Raw genomic sequence first — 21,169 nt, 5'->3', positions numbered from 1 at the left:
ATGAGTTAAAATATGTACGCGTACAAGATATTTTGCATACTTCTTGAAGGGAATGAAAAACTATAAGGAGCTGATGCAGAAAGGCAGGAAGAGAAAGAAAACAGATGTTATGTAAGGTAGAGATGTGGGGCAGTAACACAAACAAAGTCATTGTCCTTCTCTACCATTGCAAGGTAGAGTGAAGGAATTTTTATTTAGGAGAGTAGGAGGAAATTACATTGTAATTTTATAAGACCAAATAAAAGTTGAGCAAGTTGAGATATCAACTATAGACTCCTTTTGCTGAATTTGGAAATGAAAGAAGAGTGAAAAAGAGTTAGAAATGTTACTCTTCCGTATTCTTAAAGCTGATAGTTTCATGTGAAAAGAAAAGGGGAGGGCCCGGAGCAATGGCATAGCGGCTGAAGTCCTCACCTTGAACGCACCGGAATCCCATATGGGCGCCGGCGGCCCTGCTTCCCATCCAGCTCCCTGCCTGTGGCCTGGGAATGCAGTCGAGGATGGCCCAAAGCTTTGGAACCCTGCACCTACATGGGAGACCGGTAAGAGCTCGTGGCTCCGAGCTTGGGATCGGCTCAGCTCCAGCCCTTGAGGCCACTTGGGGAGTGAACCATCGGACAGAAGATCTTCCTTTCTGTCTCTCCTGCTCTCTGTATCTCTGCCTTACCAATAAAAATAAATAAATCTTAAAAAGAAAGAAAAAGGGAGATTCAATTCAAAGAGAAAGAGGGAAGTAAAGACATTAGAGCTGGAGGGCAAGGGGGAGAAAGCAGCCTAGTACCCAGAAGAAAAGGCTAGACCATGAAGCAGAGAGGCTAAGAGTTGATGGAGACCATGAAGTTACAAGATGAGGTTGGCAATATTTAGCCTGAGATTCTCTTTATTTAAGAAATAAAATGATTAGGCACAAATGCTAAAAGAAATGCTTGAGATCTTTGTTTTAAGTGTAGATAATGTTTATGATGGTTTGATTTTAATGGACTCTAAAAGGGAGAGACTAGACATGTGGTATTTTTTTGCCAAGTTCTAAACATTGCAGTTCCTATTCAATATGTTGTAGATATTGGGTTTTAGCAAACATACTATGAGACGTCAACTATCCACATTTGCCACCTCAGGCACTTTGGTGCCTCACCCTGCCAATACAGGATTCTATGACCAAAGAAGTTCGGGTCACAGTTAATTGGATTTATTTACAATAGGACCTCTCTCAGAGCTTCCAGAAAGCTAGTATGCATATTGCAAATGTTGAAGGGAGCTTATATTTCCCAAATGGATCTAACCATGTAATTCAGTGTTACATACAGCATGTCACGGGAAACATTTGTTTAAGCATTTACTCCCCTAAGTATTTATAAAATAAATTCTCCCAAGTTAGGAGGGGCAAAACAAACATTCTGAATGGCTGTTGTCTTTAGCAAGTATGTGTATTTGCTTCCAATATCAGGAGAAAACCAAAACTATCGAACCTTGCCATACAGAATAAAGGCAAAAGGAAAACATGCATCCTAGTCTAGGCATTAGATGCTGGCAGAGAGCTACACACCCTCCTGGTCCTACCCTGAATAAGTTCATGACAGATCCTCCTCATAAAACCCTTAAATAACAACTGAGCAGATGGATACTGTTTACCCATATGATGCTTTGTAAAGTTCTAGAGCTGCCCAGGAAAGCAAACAGAGCATAATGTGTCTACATTTGTTTGATGTCTTGTTTTGGTCACTATGATTTATATCATCTAACTCTTCTTTTTCTTATCGTGTGAGATCCATTCTAATGTGTTATTTGGTATATTGTTTATAAAAAAAATACCTTGCTGGCAAATGAGGAATCTCTCATATAAATGAAATAATATCTAATTTTGACAGTATTTTCTATCGTGTGTGTTCTTTGGTGATTCTCTCTGAAGCGAAGTAGTTATTTCAATTTACTTGCTGTTGCTGTAGGTTTTCTAATAAGCACAACTCCTCCATTTTGATTCCTTTATAATGTGGTCATGGTGGACAAGAATTCTCCCCAGATAATGAATGTTTTGTAGTGCTTTATGAAGTGAACAATTTGTCATTTCTATAAGTAGGATTTCTTGCTGACTCATTCAACTTGCCTTTATTTATTTGTTTATTACTGAGCATATACCGATTTTAAGCATGTCTTTAGGCTCCGAATGAAGTGAGAAAACAGAACACTTTCTCTGCCTTCCCTGTTGATGTTTCCATTTTCTTCTTGTGGTTCATTCACAGAACTCAACCTCTTGTTCATCTTTGTGTTTCATTCTATTCCCGTTTCACATACAGACAAGCTGGGCTAGACCAACGGCTGTGCCCGACGTAGAGTATGTCAGAGGCTGAGACAAAAGTCTATGGGGCTTGCTTTCACTTGGCAACAGGAGGTGTGGTTTCAGATGGTTGGTGACCAGTTCACATAGCTCTGGTTCACTCTGCCCTCTCTTTTGAGGTGCCTTCAGTTTCCACAGATGAAAATGGGTCATGGGAAGATGCTGAAGCTGTGGCTAAGGGCTGGATGGAAGAGACTTGCCTACATCTTTTTTTAGGACTGGGTTCTTTCAGTAGCTGCCTATGGCAACAAGGTTTTGCAGAATGTTGAACGTATCTGTGACTCTGGATTTTTCATCACGGATTCTTAAATTGTGTTTGGTTTCATGTCTTCCTCACTTTCTTGGGTACAAAGTTCATACGTTTCATTTGATGACATGTTGGTTCTCTGTTAAACTGGGCTGGGTCACCTTGCTCCCTACAACTCTTTAGAATTTACTCATTTCATTTTTTTTCTTTTTAGCATGTCCACTCTTGAAAGTTAATGCTGTTGGGCCCGGCGGCGTGGCCTAGTGGCTAAGGTCCTCACCTTGAACGTGCCGGAATCCCATACGGGCCCCAGTTCTAATCCCGGCAGCTCCACTTCCTCTCTATCTCTCCTCCTCTCTGTATATCTGACTTTGTAATAAAAATAAAATAAATCTTTAAAAAAAAAAAGTTAATGCTGTCTCCTTTTGTTTTCCCAGACTGGATATCAGAGGACATATGTTAATAGAAGACTGTCTCCTCTATAACCTTTCAGGAGTAGACTTTTCAACCCCTTTAAGAATTATAATCTTCAGGGGAAAGAAATTGCTAGTGGATTGACACCTTTGTGAATCTTATTTTTCTTGTTTTTCATTGCTTTGGCTTTGTACCCTTGATTTAATTGAAGACATTGCTGGTCTCCTTAACACATACAAAAATAGATTATATTTTAGACATATGAGATACTTCTAGCTCCTTAGAAGAAAATATATTTGATATTATACTGCTGTATGCTATTGCGCTTGTTTCTAACACCTTACATAAGAGCATAGCTATAAATAATTTTACCTTATGAAGAGGACCACTGTTTCTTACTGGTGCTTCCAGTTAATCTTCTGGACACTTCTAGGAAGATTAGTCTGTGCTCTTTACTAAAACATGTTCCTGTGTGACAGTCTTTCATCTGAGTGAGTAACTGACAATATAAAATCATTTTATTTAAACAAGGTTAGGATTATAAAGTGAATTCAATTTATACTTCCATTTCAAGGAATTTTACTTCTCATAGTTTTAAGTAATAGCCTAAGACAGAACATTTTGTTTTGTGGAGTATATCATCATTTCCTAAGATAGTGATGGTTCAAGAATAGTCTTTTCTCCAGATGTGAAAAGCAAATATTTACAATAGATTTGATTTAGCACTTTAAAATTTTTAAAGATGAGCATGCTTTCTGGGTCTTTACTCACTTCTTGGAAAGAGTCCTTGGAACAAAAATAAAAGTATTTTGCTGTGTTTTTTCCTTGGACAGAACATTTTGTTTTTTATTCTAATTGCAAATTCCTCTGGCCTCAGTCGTAGTACAGCTTTTCCTCTTTCCTTACAACCCTCACTCATTTTGGTTTGCTTTTAGAATTCAGAAGGGTTAATTTTGTTTTTTAGTTTTTGAAAGAGAGCTGATCTGTTAACAGTCTATCTGAATGTAGATGAAGTTGGAATACTTGGTAACTAGATTAACTCTGGCTAAATTGAAGAATTGTGTCGCCACACATAAACCCCCCAACCCACTGATTAACTGGTGTTAGTTATTCTTGGATTTATCAACATGCAGTATATATTCTAAAGACATATTAAGGCCATTGTTTAAAATAAGTCACATTAAGTGTCCGAGTTAGAAAATGTTCACATTTCTAAACTAGGGATTTCAAATTCAGATGCCTTCCTGGCATCTGTAAGATCTGGCAACGTGTAAGATAGGTGCTAGATTCCTCTTAAAACACTGCTGATCATTAGCAGATTGTTGACGTGTGGAAATGAAGCTATCACGGTTTTGAGATTTTTTTCCTTCTATTTTGTTCTGTTTTACTCTCTTATTTTATTATTTTTGGGTTTTTTTTTTTTTTTAGGATATAATAGATATCCCATTTTAAAGTTAGGAAATCAATCAAAGATTTTACAAACACTGTATAGCCTGAATTTGGTACATAAGCTTTCAGTTTGTGTTCTCAAGAGGCCCCATCATTTTGATAGATAAATTTACACAAAGTGCACATTTATTCTTAATTCTGTGGTCAGTGGCCATTAGTCCATTTCCTTTAGTGGAAAAAAAAGTTTATTTTTGAGTTCCAGGTCATCTTAGCAAAGGAGTAGAAAGCAATTTGGGTTGATAATTTACCAAAAGATGTGTCAGAACAGTTCCCAGTATTGCCTGTGAAATAAATCTTCATAGTCTGAAATGAATGTTTAGTTTTAAAAATTGTAGATTGTTATAAGGCCTACCAGAGGTTAATTTTTTTCAATCTATTTCACTGATGTTGCAGCTTTAAATTTCATTTCTTTGTTATAAATCTATTTTTAAAATATCAATTACATTCCTCTTGCTCCATCTTTAAACTATACCACAACTCAATACAAAATGATTTTTCATGCATTGGGAAGTACCCTTCAACATTTTCTTCTATAGAATAAATAATGCATTTATCTAATATTTCCATAAATCTTGTCATATTCACTTCATAATTTTTTCTCTACCTCTTCCTAGATAGAACTGATAATATTAATAAACATACCAAACACTAATGTGCCACATATTTGCTTTATTCCATTTTGTATAGCATGCATATTTATCTGGATAAGATATGTGTTTTAAAAATGCTTACATCCAAACCATGACTGGTGTTTGCCTTTCTTCTAGGTCTATGGCTTTTATACATGTTTCTTTCTGCTGCTGAAGATTGCTATTCCATTGTATAATTTTCCATACAATTTATAGTATATCTGTATGCTTTGCTTTAGTTTAAAAATCAGTGTCTGGGATATACTTTTTTGTCTTGCAATTTAATTCGATCTGTTTCTGAGTTAGCCATACCACCTATTGTAGGTGTGATGTCATCTTTAAAGTTAAAAATTCTACGTTCTTTTTTATTGAAGGCAGTTAGCTGAAGTGTTTAAGAAATACTGGTCTCATCCTTGGGGAACACTGTAGTAGGCTTTTTTGACATTGAATCATTGGTTACTGTTCTTCCATAGGCCCAATTTGGCCATCTGATTTATGTGCTATGTATCTTAACAATTGAGGAGTGCTGACATACTGGAGAAAAAGTGCATATGTTTTACAGTAGATTTATCCAAACTGAGGATATCCTTAGCTGCCAAATTGAAATTATTTGCAAATTTGGACTTATTCCACTTAAATACAAGTATGCTAGCTACACTTGTGGTTTTAGAAAGTATTTCCTGCTCATTTTGGATCTCAAATAAAAAATACAATCCTGTAGCATATTATGTGGGTTTGTGACACTCCCATAGGGACCTTGGGCTCATAAACCAGTGAATGGATTATATAATGCTGCATAAATGCTGTATTTTTCATCTGACAGATATAATCTTGATCTTATATTTTTATGTTACCTAACTGCTTCAGAATACCATTTTTGAAGCAACCCATCAAAATGGAAATTGCTTCTAAAACATGGAGCAATAAATATTGGTCAAGGTTCTGTGTAATTCACAGTGACTCAATACTGGGACACTAGTCAATTGAAATTCCCTGTTGTTTTAAAAAAGGTTGATGATCTCCATTTTGTGGTATTGTTTGATCCTTTTCTACATTAGTTAACCATTATATATGATTTATGTATGTGTGATTATGTCTATATGTTTCTTTATTTGAAAGTATGTATCTGGGATATAACCTTTTATTTTGAATTCTGATTGTATCTATTTCTGAGCTAACCGTACTATCTATCCCAGGTATGATGTCATATTCATCACACTACATTTGAAAGACTTGGGGCCAGAGCTAAGCTTTTTCTTGTACCTCTCTAAATCTAACCATCTAAATCACTTGATGAACTGCTTGATTTCTCTGCCTCTCTAGTTACAAATAGTTGTCATAGCTTGCTTATCACTTTCTAAAAAACATGAACAGAAATTTCCTAATACTTGCTTTCTTGTTTAGCTGAATGGACGAGAATTCTGGAGTTGTCAGTTCTGTTTTTAGGTTCTCCTTCCTGCCACCAACTTTACATTATCTTTAGTGAGTAGTTGATAAACAATTTCTGGTTTTCTCAGAAGTCTTCTGTGTGAATTTCCCTTCACTTTTAAGACACTACTCTGATTTCATCTTCTGTTCTCAGCAGGAACTCTTTAGCAAATCTTTCCCTAGGTATATATGCACGCAATTTTGCCTATGTTTTATGCATTCAGCTTCTTCTTTGTTCTCTAATATCAGGGGTTATCTTATAATCTTATATGTAACTTTTTGGATATCACTCACTTCTAATCTTTTTCACCATTTTATCTCCAGCATTAGATTTGATCGTATCTTCATTTTGTTTGCTGCTTTACAATATGAATATCAAGCCTAGCATTTTTCTATTCTTGAATTCCCACTTTCTGACTACACAAAAGGTTTGCTGCCTTGATTGGTAAATAATTTCTTGACTCTTTCACATACAATATCTTTTATAGCCATCCACAGGCATAAAGACACTGGTTTTGGAATGCTGCACATCAGTAAAAGCGAATGTCATATACATGTCTTGTTTGTAAAGCGGAATTAATTGTATGCTCCATATATTTTCTGACAAATTGCATTAATGGGGACGTGTAAATAAAACAAATCTTTAGAGATTTATTGAACACTTATTCTGTGTAATCGAATTTTACATTATGCACTTTTTATCAAGAGGTTTAATACATGTCTTTCCAAAACATTAATCTACTAACTCCTAACAACAGTTTTTTTGTGGTCTTTAGGATAATCAGATTGGTCTCCTTGGCTCCAACATGCATAGATTCCCATCCTTGATTTAATTCTGTGTTTTATTATTTTTTTTTACACTTTGAAAAATAAGACTACTATCAAAAACAGCTTGAAAAAATGAGTTAATATTAGGATAGATTATATACTTGTAAATTTTGAGTTGACAGTATCAGTCATAATACAAAACAGCTTGTTCCCTAGTTGAAGCACTTAATCAAATGGTAAGTAGAATAAAATGCAAACTTTTATGTCTAAATTCTGTGTTCTTGACCCTGTTTCTCAGAGAGCAATGCTTTGATATGAAGGCAGTTACCTCATTTTGGAGTGAAGTCTTAACACTGAGAAGGGAAGGATAAATTATTCTTTGGGGAACAATGCAGTTTACTAAGCTGTGTATGAGGCTGGGGGTCAGGTGGCCTGACTCTGTTCGAATTGTCAAAGACAAGAGTCAATTGACAGTGTGTTCTGCTCTCTAAACTAGACCTCCAAGCCTAATAGTTGAGTTTGCAGTTACCATTTCAACTCAGCATAAGTGGTGTGGAGAAAGGTTTTTTGTTTGTTTTGCTAGCAAAACCTGGCACTAGTTTAAAATGTTTAGATAGTACTCCTTCAATATTGCATCTAAAGAATTTGGGGCACAGAGGAAGTTAGGGAACACCTGACAGTTTTATGGCATTGAACACCATTCTGTTTCTTTTCTCCTCTAATCCTTCTAAATGCCTGTAAGAATCATGATTTAAACCATGTCTGTCATTTTGGTAATACTGTGATACTTAACAAAAATAACTCTCCTTGGGAGCACTCAGCTCTGTGTGTGTGTGTGTGTGTGTGTGTGTAAAATCTCACAAACAAATCATGACATGAAAAGTGCAATTAAGAAGTCACTGATGGCTATGAATTATGACGAACTGTCCAAACTTTGTTCATGTACACTTTGCTCTACAGATCACATATAGCCATCATGCTTGGGAAGTACTTTCTGTCATATGTACTTTCTCTGATTGTGTTTAATTATGGCAGTGTATAATTTAGGAAAATAGCTAAAGGGAAAGCTAAGTCTAATCAATGAGATCCTACAAGAATAGATTAAATGGAATTAGTAATATCTGGACTCAGGAACTAGTAATATAAGTGTAAAATAAACCTGTTTTTCTAGTATGGTCAGAACCAGAAATTCGTGTGTCCTGTGCTGCTGTACGTATGACAGTAGTGTCCCATTTCTTACTGCTTTGCAGTTCCAGCCTTTGCTTTCCATACAGCAAAACTTCAGGTATGGTGTGTATTGCTCATCAAAGTGCCACTTTTATAAGATTGTGCTTGAAGGGTTTTTAAACAGCACTAGAAAGACTCTGCCATGCCACAGAAAAGCTTTTCCCCACGTTAAGTGTACATTTAATCAACAGTATGGCAATTATAGTACTCCTAGAAGTCCTTCACCCTCTGTTTTGTGGCGAGAACTTTGTCTAGGATGAAATTGTCATGAGTAGAGGCAATTTGAAATTCATCTTCTTTTTATTTATGTCAAGGTAAAGAGAATGAGGTGGACCCACCTTTTTCTAATTGGAAGAATCTGTTCTAAATGTGAGATAAATTTTTAGGTTTCCACTGTTTAAAGATGTGGCACCATTTCTTAGTTATTGCTTCTGTATAATTTGTCAGAAATGATTGATTTATACATTTAATTAATTTATTTAACAGACTGTGACTGATAAAAAGAGAGATGGATAGAGATGAGATGGTAGAGTTCTTTTATCCACTGGGTCTTTCCACAAATACTTGAGAAAGCTAAGAAGTCCAGGCTAAAGGCAGGGGGCGGAGCATTTCTACCCCCTAGATTGGGAGGCAGGGATCCACACCATTGAGCCATCATCTGCTACCTACCCAAGTGCATTATGAGCAGGAAGCTGAATTGGAAGTCAATTATACAGGGTGAGAAATGACATTCCATATGGGATGTAGGTAGACATCCCAAGAGAAGGCTTAGCCCCCTACACCATAACATCCACCGCATTTCTGTATACTTTTAGTCATCTCTTTGGATATGTTGATTGAGAAACTGGTGTGTGACTTAATGCCCAAATCAAGTCCAAAATGTCATGACTCTTTTAAATAATTCTGGGCCCTTGTTTTAATATTTTTTCTTTCCCTATAAAGCTATATTTTTTTAACCCAATGCAGAGATGGTCATGTCTTCATGTGTTCTTATTAAATCATCATTTAGTCACTTATGCCACATATCTTCTGTAGAGTTCTACCAAGCCATTGCAGGGAAAGTGAACCTCTCTTTCAGTAATCATAAAGAAACCCCAGATTATTTGTGAACACACCCCAGTTTGGCTTCCCTCCAGTGGCATCCTACTTCATGTCTTAGGAACAGCTGTGTCATTAGCTCAGATAAATAGTTTTAGGCACACTTCCCCTGCCTTCAGGTAATGATGCCACAAGATCATTAATATTGGACTAAGTCCTCACCTTGCATGAGCCAGAATGCCATATAGGCACCAGTTCACATCCCAGCTGCTCCATTTCCCTTGTAACTCCTGGTTCCTGGCTTCAGATTGGCTCAACTCTAGCTATTGTGGCCACTTGGGTAGTACACTAATGAACAGATCTTACTCTCTGTCTCGCCTCTCTGTAATAATCTGTCTTTGCAATAAAAATAAGTCTTTCAAAAAATCATAAGTATTGATCTAAAAGTCATCCTCATCTTTCCCATTGATGAACTCGGATGCTATGAATGCTAACATAGCTTAATCTTGAATCATGAGTCCCCACCAAAAGCACGTCCTCTGAACTAGATACAGATGATATGGCTATTGAAGTCATGGTCTTGGTCTTAGTCTTGGCATCCTATGCAGCAAGAGAAACATTGCCAAACATGGACATTAAACCAAACATACTGTCAAAGGAAAAGATTAATCTCAAAAGCTTAACTACTCCGAGTAATTTTTAAAGAGAGTGTGGCAACCAACTGACTTGAAATAGGAAGAAAAATCTCAGGGAAAATATGAATAGATGTTCCTTTCCTTTTTTTAAAAAGAAATTTTTACTATGTGGAAAATCATAAAATGGTTCTCTACTCGTCACAAAATAATGACATGCTAAGTATAACTTTATTTGGCAGATATTTGTGTTTCCAAGCTAAAAGTCTAATAAATTAAAATAGAAAACATGAAAGAGAGCATATTCCCTTTGGCAGTGAAGCAAATGAAGCTGGTAAGAGTTTGGGGATAAGGAATATGACTACAGTGTTACATGGATTCAACTCTAAGAAGCTTACACTTCAACAATGAAAGAAAGGTGTTTTTTAAAATAGCTTTAACAAAAAGTGGAAAGTAAGAGTTTTTGTTAGATATCATTACCAAAGCCCTGTGAGTGACAGGGGAGAAAGCAGTCACTTTGAGTATATAAACATCTACCTCTGCATACAAGAGCCTAAACTGTGGGTATCTACTACAAGCTGGACCATTGCCCCGGAGAAGATATAAGGAAACAAGCCAGGAAATAAAAGGCCTGAAGTCTATTGCCTACGACTGGGATTTGGGCATGTTACCAAACTTCTGCGTATCTATTTCTTCATCTCTGGAAAAAAAAAAAGTAGAATATCTGTCATGATTAAATAATGGAAGTATTGTTAGGATCCAGCTGGATAAAGTTTGTAGAAGGTTTTTAAACACTCAAAAAGGCTGTGTAAATATTAGTGATTGCTGTGACTTAAAATTTCATCTAGCTTGTTCATACCATTTTAGGCAGAATAAACGTTGAACTTCTGTTTACTTACTTAATAATATTCTTATACAGATTAAGTATTTCAAGGTAAGAATGTCCAAATGGTGTGTTGCTTATAAGTCTCTGATTCTGTGGGGTGTATGTGTGTGTGTGTCCTTGTGTGCAAGAAAGACAGTTGACCAATCATCATTATGTTACCGTAATGTTGATCCATTATGAACAAAAAAACATTGAAGAGACAGCATTTATACATGCTTACAAACGCACATTCCTTGTTAGCGTAGATTTTATCATTCATTTTTAACATGGGGAAACACACAGAGCCTGGTATCATTGGACATTGCATAGAGATATGCAGATAGGATAACACACAAACAATGGCCTTTTTATCTGTGTAGTTAGGTGATCAGTTTTTACTATTAGATTAAAAAAATGAAAAAAAGAACATTTTTAATCTAAAGAAATCTAGACAAAAAAAGTAGAATACAGTTAATTAAGACATCTTCTGCGCGTTGCATAGTTCCCTGCCTGAGAGTTTTAAAATACGAGTGCCCAGGATGCACCCCTAACCAATTAATTCAAAAATTTTGGAAGGGGATTTAAATACCAGTTGTTAGAGACTTTAAGATCTTCCCTTGAAATTTCAATGTGCACCTAATTTGAAGATTTCACTGTGACTCTCTGTAGTACCATTTTGCATTTATAAATTAGAGTGTGACTTTTGATACGCGAATTATGGCACAGTGGGCTGACCTGCTGCGTACAGTATTAGCATCCTATATGAACACTGATTCATGTCCCAGCTTTTCTGCTTCTGATCCAGCCCCTTTCTAATAGTTTTGGGAAAACAGCCCAAGAAGGCCCTGATACTTGACCCACTGCTACTCATGTAATATCTCAGGTCTGCTTATCACAGCCAACTGGGGTGAGAATTAGAAGATGGGAGATCTTTCTCTGTCTTTTCCTCTCTCTGTGTAACTCTGCATTTTAAATAAATAAGTACATCTTTTAAATTTTTCTCATCAAATTGTATTTAAATATCAATCCTCTAGGGACCAGCACCATAGTGTAGCAAGCTAAGCCTCCACTTGTGTGTCCAAAATTCCATTTGGGTGCTGGCTTGAGACTTAGTGGCTCCACTTCTAGTTCAGCTCCTGCTAATGGCTTGAACAAGCAGCAGAGGATGTCCAAAGTCTCAAGTTTCCTGCACTCATGTAAAATACCCAGAAAACTTTGCTGCTCACTTTGAACTGGTCCAGCTATGAATATAGTGGTCATTTGGGGTATGACCAGAGGGTGGAAGATTTTTCTATCCTTGCCTTGCTCTCTGTCTTCGCTTCTGTCTGTCTCATGAAAATAGATAAAATAAAAATTAAAAATAATCCTCTAGGAAAAAAAAATCCTCTGATTGCTGGTATTCCCGGTTATAGCACTTTCACAGTTAGATGGGAATTTAGTCATCAGGAACAAAAGTTGTTTTAAAAAGTATTTCTCTGTTGTTGGAATTCTGAAAAGGAGGGCTCTTGGAGAGGGCTTGGAAAGTAAGAGGGAAGAAGAGATTGAACAAAGGATGTATTTAACGTATATTTCCCCCCAGCCTCTCCCTCTCTTTTCATCCAGAGGCACCTCTGCTCTGTTTCCTTAGTGTATTTGCATTGTGCTTCCCGTTTCCATAGACCAGAAAAAGAGTCCTTGCTGAACAAGAAGAGAAAAAAAGAAGAAACTTTGAAAAACCACTGGTGGCTAATCCTCTCATTCCACAAGGGAGGAAACGAAGGCTCAGCAAGGTTAAGTGACTCATCCAAAGTCATATAGCTAAAATGTGCCCTTTGTTCCTGCTGGCATGATCTCTCCACTTTCCCGGAAAAACGAAGAAATGTCGTGCAAGCTCTTGACACAGGGCCTTATATATACATACAGGTGTTCAGCAAATATTTGTTGAATGAACAGTTGAGTGGATGCTATTTTGTACTTTTCTGTTTCTGTGCACATGGTTACTTGCAACGAGAACACACTACTTTTTATTTTTTTTAAGGAAAAACTCCTTTCATCTGTGAAAGCAGTTCTTCAGCACACATATCATCTTCCCTGACACACATGTAATCTATGTACATATCACCTATGTAACTGTATTTTAGCCCTTTAAAAAAACATCCTCTCCTCTGATTCTTTTCTAGATACCTTTTGTTCCACAGCAAGAATGTATGCCTGTAGGACTCTTGTACTTAAACATTTTCTATCTTCTCCAGCATAGACAAAGCTTAATAAATGCTTGGATTACTGGGTTGCCCTGCAGCAATAGCCTCAATTTTTTAATGCTCCTGCTAATTGAATTAAAACATGATGGAAGCAAATATCTCACAATATAAAGATCGTATTCTTTTCCATATAAGAAATGCTTTTTGTTAAAAAATCAAACAAATGGGATTTGATATCCACACAGTTCCTTTCAGATGAAAATAAACTCACATTTTTCTCATTTTCAACCCCTCCAACTCCCCCCCCCCTTTTTTAGAGCAAAAGATTGCAACAGGAAAAGAAAGTAGATTAAATAATATGGTGTCTGCCAGAATTTTTCTCTTGAGTTCTTTGAGTATTCACAGCCTCGGTCACTTAATGTGAGCCCTTAATGTGAGGCCAAGCTGCTGCTTCATGGGAAAAACACTTGGGAAATGTCCAATCCAGTGGAAGCCAACTCACATTTGCCGTCCTTGTTCAAAACCACATTTCCTGGCTACACCAGTGAAAATTTTCTTTTGAAGGGAAAAAAAAAGAAGAAAAGAGAAAGAGTGTTCTGGATCAGTTTCAGGCCTTTTTGTTCACAGCAATCATTTGAGCTTTCTCTACAGAATTCTTCATAGGCCAGTAGGAAAACTGATTCTATCATTTTCTCTGGAAAAAATGTAAAAACGCATGTTGTGTAAACTGGACAGTTTGGTGGTCTTCCCAGTAAATGCCCACCTTCTTCCTTAAAGTGTTCCACGTGCACTTCCATGCGTAGATTTGAGAACGTGCTTGCCCTCATTCATCCTTACAGTGTGCCAGACTTAGTCACAACATATTCCTTTATCTCTTATGTGTTTCTCTCTTGACTCACATTCAAAAGCTCTATGCATGTGTTGTTAAATTGTCATATTCAATTATTAACCATGCATAACAGCATTATATTGCCTAAATTAAATATGTAATTGTGAAAAATAGGAAAGTCCTGGTATCACTTGGAACCTGCTTCCCTCTCTGTGAAACACGGAATTTGCATGACCTCATCTCCAAGGAACACTCAGTCATTGCACGGAGCTTTTATAACATGAGCACCTGAAACCTTTAAAGCTCTTAGTGTTAGTTGCTTTAGAATAAAATAAATCTCTGTGCATCCATTTACATTTATGTGTTTGTTTATTTAGTAACTAGTTGTTGACCTCTATAGGTAAGCAATAAAATACTTAGGAAAATAAGTTAATCTTGTATTTTAAGTCTTAATACACACACATATACTTATATATGTAAGAAAATATCTATGTATGTATATATGTATATGTACACACACGCATATATTCAACTTACTTTTCTTTTTTTACATTCAGCTTCCTTAACTTCTCTGGACCTCAGCTTTTTTAGACTCTGTTAGGTGAAGGTAATAGTAGTAGTATTGAAAAGAGTCATTGTAAGGAGTACATAATTCCTGTTCTTAGCATACTTTCAGCACATGGTATATGTTTAAATATTGTATTATTCTAGTTTTTCTCTGCTAGAAAGTCTGATAAAAATAATGGAACTGACAAAACATGTTTATAACAAGCACCTAATAGAGTTTCACACAGTGAATTTTGTAAACTGTAGAGAGTGCATTTGACTATGAGGAGGGAGAGGTTGAGAAAACATGAAGAGGTGATATTTATTTTTATTTTGAAGAAAATGTTGATTGTCTCCAAGCAAGGAAGCATAACATATAAAAGAAAAATGAGATGCATGTGCAAATGCATGAAAGCCTAAAGGAGAATGGCAGATTCTCAGAAGACATCGCTTCACATGCTTCCAGTGTGAGACGCTCTGGAAGCTGAGATGGTGCTTCTGCCTGTTCTCCCGAGATTCACTTATTACGAGAGACTTACGACCACCCAAAAATAGAAGTCTGGAGGTAGTTCATAGTTAGAGGAGTCCAGAGGCAGTGAGGAGGTAAGATCTTATGTTTAATGTTGGCACCAGTAACACGGAGAAGATGCTATTCGTAGCAACAGCCACCACAAAACAGAAGAGGATTGGTCTTCTTGAAACACTGACAGGGGGACAAAAGCAGGAAAATAAAGGACTCTTGATCCTTAATTTTGGAGACACACTATGAAAGATAATAAGTGCACTTACACCTACATAGTGTGTGTTCTTCTGAAAGGCCAAGCCACTGTAGAAAAGTGCTCTTGGAACTTTTATGTTTAATTCCCTTTTGGTAGACATGGTTTTGACTTGAGGAAACAGCATAGTGCTAGAGAAATTATTCTACTTTCTGCCTTCAACAGAAGATACCTAGAATCTGGAATTAACTCCCCTACTAATAAACTTAATGACTTTTGACAGGTGTTGAGGTTCAGATTTCTCATGTGTCAACTGAAAGGCATCTACCAGACTATGCAGGAGTTTATCTCAGTTTTTAATTCCTACTGTTCAAACATTAAAATACAAGTGTTTTAGCAAAAGTCAAATTTAGGTAAATGCAGGGAATTGAGACAAATTGTATAGACAAAATTTCATCTCTTTTCAAGCATTAGATTCGTGAAACTGTAGTTATGGACCATTTTATAAAACATGGGGAAATTATATTAGATTATGGGCAGTGAAATATGAAACCAAGAAAAAGTTAGCTTTTGAACTTTGTTTGCATGAATATTTAATAGCAAAGAAAAGTTGGTTAGAAGAAGAGTCAAAACTACTATGAAAAAAAGGATGGAAAGGTGTTGGGAGGCAAATGGTTAGAAAATAACTGATCTACTTCAAACAGTAGGACCCACAAGTTGTCTGAAATGAGATCAATTCCAAGAGCTTTTTCATAGCTCCCAGATTTTATTCAACATTCAGCGGCCAATTGTGTATATCACACAAGAATCACAGAGGGCAAAATTTTATAAATATTTACCGTCAGAATATAACAACACACTGAGCAATTGTTCAATTGTCATTTCCAGTGTCATACATTGAAGCAAATCAATAAGTAGTCACAGATTCCGTTTTTGAAGAATATTCCAGACAAATGTCAACCTGCTTTCTTAATAAAATGAGAGACTACTACTGTATATGTTGAGAGACAGGGGTAGTTGGGTGGGGGAAAATAAAAAGTACCTGAAATTTCATGTGAAATCATCAATGAGTTGCGCATGAGGTTTAGACTGTGTTACTGTTGAGTGCCTTCCACTGCAGGAACCAGCGATTGGTATCTTTTATTAAGGTCTCTGTCAAGCTTTATTCCTCAGATTTTCTAGTGAAATATCTCTTTTGGTGTTAAAATTGATCTTATTCTTATTTCTTTGAGTATTAACAAGTGAATTATAAATTTGCTCAACCATAGTAAGTTTTTTGAAAGTTAGCTAATAAGAACATCTGAGAAGCCACCCATGCTGACAGAAGCTTAAATAGACATGAAAACCTAAAGTAATATGGTGTTTAGGGCAGAATTTGTGATCAGAAAAAGAACATTGTGTAGAAATGTAAGACATCCAAGCAAGAATATGAACTTTAATTGATAGTGATGCATCAATATTGGTTAATTGAAAACTGTATCACACACTAAAGTATTAAAAGGTGCAAATGATAAAGGAGATTTAATTTCAGGTGTTCAGAATCTTTGTATTATCTTTGCAGTTTTCTCTGATACCTGTTCCTAAAACTCTTGCTGCTTTCCTCCTTTTCTTGCTAATGAAAACAAACAAACCCCATCATGTACACTGTGCAACTGTCTTTTGACTTCACAATTCTAAGAGGATGCAGATTACAGATAAGAGTAGGAGAAACTGGGAGAGGTTAAAATGTCTAAATAAGCTAAGAACACATGTATGCATTCTGAAAACTATCTCAAGTTTTTATGAAGGACTTTGACAAGTATTTCTCTGAATAATTGACAAAAGAAAAGGAAATGCATATTTAAAACAAATATAATTTTAAAAGGATAATTTTTAAAATAGTAAGTGGTTAACTATCAAAATATCCTGATACAATAAAGATAATTGTTTACTTTTTAAGATTTATTTTTGTGGCAGGGTTACAGAGAGAGAGGGAAGAGGGGATACAAAGATTTCCATCTGCTTGTTCACTTATCAAACAGCTACAACAGCAGGGAAGGGCCAAAGCCAGGAGACTAGAACTCCTTGGGGTCTCCTACATGACAGTAGGGATCCAGCAAATTGGGCAATTTTCCATTGCATTTCCAGGTACATTAGTAGGGAACTGGATCAGAAGTGGACAAGGGCCCAGCACAATCGTGTAGTAGTTAAGGTCCTCGCCTTGCACAGAACCGGGATCCCATATGGTCACCAGTTCTAATCCTGGTGGTCCTACTTCCCATTCAGCTCTCTCCTTGTGGCCTAGGAAAGCAGTCGAGGACAGCCCAAAGCCTTGGGACCCTGCACCCACGAGGGAGACCCAGAAGAACTGGCTCCTGGCTTCCGATTGGCTCAGCTCCAGCTGTTGCGGTCACTTGGGGAGTGAATCATCGGACGGAAGATCTTTCTCTCTGTCTCTCCTCCTCTCTGTATATCCGCCTTTCCAATAAAAATAAATGAATCTTAAAAATAAAGAAGTGGAGAAGCTGAAAGTCCAAATGGTGTACATATCAGATAAGCCATTGCAGGCAGTGCCTTAACCGTTAAGCTATAATGCTGGCCCAAGCAAATGTCGTGTGTGTGTGTGTGTGTGTGTGTGTGTGTGTGTATTATATAGATACAAAGTATCTATATTATATATTAAATGCACATGTATACATTTTATATATTATATAGATATAAATTATGTTATATATAAAATGCACATAAAATTATATATATATATCCTTCATATATATATAAAATATCATTTGCTTGGGACCAGCATTGTAGTGTATAATACCATTTATATATATATACATATGTATATATATAATACCATTAAATGTATAAAATTATGTATATATATAAAAGAGAAAGAGAGGAAAGAATATCTCCTCCACTGTGTAATACAGTAGCTTCTAGCCACAGTGACTGTTTAAATGTAACTTTTAATTAATAATATAATGATTTGATCTTCACTTGTAGTAGTCACATTGTAAGGGCTCACTAGACAAATGTAAGAAGTGACTACCCTATTATACAGAATAAATAATGAATGGACCATTTCCATCAATAGAGAACTTTTTGGATGCCCTGAATTTTTTCCTAATTGAGGGATTGGTAGAATTAAGTTATTTGAGGAAAAAATGATTCATCTTTGACTTTTTGGTTATTATTTTTAGTTATGTTTATTTGTATGTCTTTGAGAATTCACACAAACCCAACCAAAATTTTAAAATTTATTTAGAGCTTCCTATTTCAAACTTTGTGTTTTCTGTGCTATGCAAGAAATAGGCCGGTTCTTCTTTCAGATGGATTCTGTAGGACCATGTGTATTCTCGCAATCTAATGTTCACATCCTTCCTGAGACAGATTGCCCAAGTTAAGGTACAACTATGGAGTCAGTAACGTATCATTGTTATTAACAAAGTTTAGCATACGGCAGAGTGGGTGACACTAAAATTTAGAAGCCATCCCTCCCATTGTCTGTTGCAGTTTATTTTGCTTTGGCCATCGGTGTATTATAAAACACTGATTTAATAAATATTTTTGCCCAAGAATTTTAAGTGTATGCTCTTTATGCATTAAAATATTTGGAATTCCTATTTCTGAATGTGCTGCGAACTATAGTAGAAGTGTATATCTTGGGAAGTTCAGGCTAGTGACTCACAAAATGTGATTTATGGTGTTGGAGAAATATGCTTCAAGCTGAGAAATGCACCTGGATATCTGTGTAAATAAAATTGGATGCTTATTTTTTAAGATTTATTTATTTTCATCACAAAGTCAGATATACAGAGAGGAGGAGAGACAGAGAGGAAGATTTTCCGTCCGATGGTTCACTCCCCAAGTGACCGCAACAGCAGGTGCTGCGCAAATCTGGAGCCGGGAACCTGGAACCTCTTCCGGGTCTCCCATGCGGGCGCAGGGTCCCAAGGCTTGGGGCTGTCCTCGACTGCTTTCCCAGGCCACAAGCAGGGAGCTGGATGGGAAGCGGAGCTGCCGGGATTAGAACCAGCGACCATATGGGATCCCGGAGTGTTCACGGCGAGGACTTTTAGCTGCTAGGCCACGCCGCTGGGCCCGGATGCTTATTTTTTAATACAAGTCAAATTATGAAGCTGATATTGCTTAACAACAAAATATAAACTGAGGTAATTCTTAAATTTTGTAATGGCTGATACAAAATAAAAGTTCACATCTTAAAATATTCTTGGGTCCTTAATTTGATTGATTTTAAATGATTATTTCAACTCAGAGGAATGACATGGGTTTGTTGGGTGCACAGACTTAAGGATATTCCTGCAAACTATAAAAATTCTTAACTACATAAGTGAAAAAAAATTGGTAGCAGTAAGCATGAAGGTTTTTATTTCACAGTAAAAAAAATTCAAATTATTATTTTATTGGGAAAAAAACTAATTTTGTTAAGATTTATTTTATTTTTATCAGAAAGGCAGATATACAGAGAGGAGAGACAAAGAAGAGAAAAACGTTACATCTGTGAGTTCACTCCCCAAATGACCTCAAAAAACAGAGCTGAGCTGATCCGAAGCCAGGAGCCCAGAGCTTCTTCTGTGTGTCCCACAGAGAGGCAGGATCCCAAGACTTTGGACCATCCTCCTCTGCTTTCCGAGGCCTTATGCAGGGACCTGGAGAGAAAGTGGAGCAGCCGGGACATGAACCAGCACCTATATGTGATCCCAGCACTTGCAAAGTGAGGATTTAGCTATTGAGTCATTGTACCAGGTCCTTGATTTTTTTAATAAACTTATTTTTAATACTATCTGGCACTGAGTCTATAATCTGGCAATTTCAAAATATTTTTTCTTTGAAACTATTCAACTTTAAGGAAACTTAACATGATGATTTGAAATAGAGAAAAATTGTTACATATTCTCTTCAGCACCTTATGTATAGACTCAGACTTAACTCTTTATAATCTTCATTTTTTTAAAGATTTATTTTTATTTTTATTGGAAAGGCAGGTATATAGAGAGGAGAGGAAAAGAGGAAGGTCTTCGGTCCACTAATTTACTCCCCAAGTGGCCGCAAGGCCAGAGCTGTGCCGATCTGGAGCCAGGAGCCTCTTCCAGGCCTCTCATGCAGGTGTAACATCCCAACGTTTTGGGCCATCCTCAGCTGCTTTCCCAGGGCACAGGCAGGGAGCTGGATGGGAACTGGGGCCACCGGGATTAGAACCGGTGACCATATGGGATCCTGGACCCTGCAAGGTGAGGACTTTGGCCGCTAGGCTACTTCGCCAGGCCCCATTTATTTTTCATTTAGTTTGAAAGGCAGAAAAAGAGCAAGATACCGCATCTGCTTGTTCACTTGCCAAATACTTACAGCAGTCCCACTGGGCCAAGTCAAAACCAGGAATCTGAGTCCCCTCAACAGATGACAGGGACACAAGTATTTGAACTGTCATCCACTGCCTCCCTGAAGTTGCACATTACCTGAAAGCTGGCTAGAAAGCAGAGCCAGATCCAAATCCTCTACTGATTGGTTCTGTGGGGGCCTACTTGGTATTACCTATTCACTAAACAACTGCCCCTCCCCATAGCTTGAATGACAATGTAATTTCAGACTGGTATTAAGAATTGTTAATAATTACAGGGTCTGCATGGTGGTATGGTAGTCGTAAGTCTCTGCTGCGGTGTCAGCATCCTACATAGGCACTAGTACATGTCCCTCAGTTCTAGTTCTGATCCTGCTCCCTGTTTATGACTTGAGAAGGCAGCAGTGGATGCCTCAAGTCACTGTACCCTTACATTCTTGTGGAGTCTCCTGGCTCCTGGCTTTAGATTTGCCCAGCTCCAGTCACTGCAGCTTATGTGAATTTTCCTTTCAAATAATAATACAT

General features: G+C 36.9%; 1 protein-coding gene across 3 annotated transcripts in view; it reads left to right on the top strand.

Annotated features, from left to right (window-relative positions):
- FIGN (fidgetin, microtubule severing factor) overlaps positions 1-21,169 on the top strand; it is a 128,989-nt gene that overhangs the window by 41,741 nt on the left and 66,079 nt on the right. The window contains exon 1 of one of the 3 annotated variants that reach the window (XM_058664565.1): positions 6,497-6,556. The exons of the other annotated variants lie outside the window; for them this stretch is intronic. The gene's annotated coding sequence lies outside the window, so the exon portion shown is untranslated. Of the gene's footprint in view, positions 1-6,496; positions 6,557-21,169 lie in introns of those variants that run through there. 3 annotated transcript variants of the gene reach the window in all.

This window comes from Ochotona princeps, chromosome 5, assembly GCF_030435755.1.
Source record: "Ochotona princeps isolate mOchPri1 chromosome 5, mOchPri1.hap1, whole genome shotgun sequence".
NCBI lineage: Eukaryota > Metazoa > Chordata > Mammalia > Lagomorpha > Ochotonidae > Ochotona > Ochotona princeps.
Note: the sequence above shows the minus strand (reverse complement) of the source record. Positions and strands in the feature narration are given on the sequence as shown.